Source organism: Lagenorhynchus albirostris, chromosome 13 (assembly GCF_949774975.1).
Source record: "Lagenorhynchus albirostris chromosome 13, mLagAlb1.1, whole genome shotgun sequence".
Classification (NCBI taxonomy): Eukaryota; Metazoa; Chordata; class Mammalia; order Artiodactyla; family Delphinidae; genus Lagenorhynchus; species Lagenorhynchus albirostris.
In genome coordinates this window covers 76090889-76092398 of record NC_083107.1, presented here as the reverse complement: position 1 = coordinate 76092398, position 1510 = coordinate 76090889, and the positions used below count along the sequence as shown (strand labels likewise).

The window sequence follows — 1510 nt, the reverse complement described above, 5'->3', positions numbered from 1 at the left end:
TGTCTTTATCTAGACTATCTCGGTATTTTTCTCCTTAAGTCCCTAAGCTTCTTTATTTCTCCATTCTCTCTCTTATGATCTCTGCTCCCCTGACATTTTTTTTTATTATTTTGTACCTATTTTGATTCCTACTTCTGTATTTTATTCCTTCTTACCTTCCCCATTTTATTTATTATTTATTTATTTATTTATTTATTTTGTAACCAGCTTCCATTCACTTTATTTTTCTCATATAAAACTATGTGGTGGTCACAGCTGGAGCTTGGGTCCTCTGCAAGGAAGCTCTGGTGTGGGTCTTTACAAGATCGTCAGTGAATTCCTGCTATGGAGACTTGGTGAACAGCATCTGTTTCCAGAGATCAGGGGTGAGAGAGCTGTAGGTCTTGGAAATGGCATCAAAGGTGGCCTTGGCAAAGTTGCCCAGGGTGGCAGTGCAGCCCCTGACAGAGGTGTAGCAATCGTCAGTACTGGCCATCAGCAGCAGCTTCTTCGGCACAGGGGCTGAGTTGATGCCAGTGCCCCTGGGGCAGGGATGAGACTCACCGGGCCAGAGCCACAGAGAGCCAGTCATCTTGCAATGAACAGCATTGGGCTTGCCGATCTTGTTACCCCAGTAACCTCGCTGCATGGGGACGATGGAGAGCTTGGCCAGAATCATGGCCCCACAGATGGCAGTGGCTACCTCTCTGGAGCACCTGACACCCAAATGATGTCCACTGTAATTCTCAGTGGCGACAAATGCCTAGAACCTGGTCCCGCTGGCCAGCACGGGTCTGCTTTTGCACAGGCATTATCTTCAAAACCTTGTCCTTGAGGGATGCCCCCAGCAAAAAGTCAATGATCTCAGATTCCTTGATGGGCAGAGAGAAGAGACAGATCTCCTCCAGGGACCTGATCTTCATGTCCTCGACCAAGCGACCCAGCTTGGTGACAGGGAGCCTCTCCTTGTCCTTGGCCCCAGCCCCGGGATGACGTAAACTACCTCAGCCTCCTCTCCCGGGGCCCCCTCGGCCTCCGAGCCCTCCAGCAGCACCTGTATCATCTGCTATTTGGTGTTTTTATGGAGAAGAATCTTACTTCCCCACTTTAATCTTTTTGCTTCTTACCCGTCTTTCCAGATCATTTTCTCTATTCAGTATCAGATCACAATGGGACTCTAAGTTAACGTGTATTTATTTAGTATTTACTGTTTATTCAGTATTTATTTGCTATCTCTTGGAATAAAGATTTATCTTCCTTTTTCTAACTGAAAGAAAGTCATTTAATGTATTAAAATGAATATATGTAATTTAAAATATTCTATACAATCTAATTAAATATTTAATATATTTAAGTATCAAAATTAAATATATTTATGTAGGGAAGATAGTATCAGTTTTTATTCACCTCCAGCTCATGATTAATTTTGCTTTTCTTGTGGATTAAAGGCTGTTAATAGGAAAAAAAATCCTCATCCCTCTTGTAAACATGGGTCTCTGATGTCTTTTATTAAGTTAGCGCTAAAGCCACA

The 1510-nt window shown here is 43.0% G+C and overlaps 1 pseudogene; it reads right to left on the bottom strand.

Annotated features, from left to right (window-relative positions):
- Positions 1 to 238: 238 nt before the first annotated feature.
- Positions 239 to 957, bottom strand: LOC132531410 (small ribosomal subunit protein uS5-like; annotated as a pseudogene).
- Positions 958 to 1510: the final 553 nt, after the last annotated feature.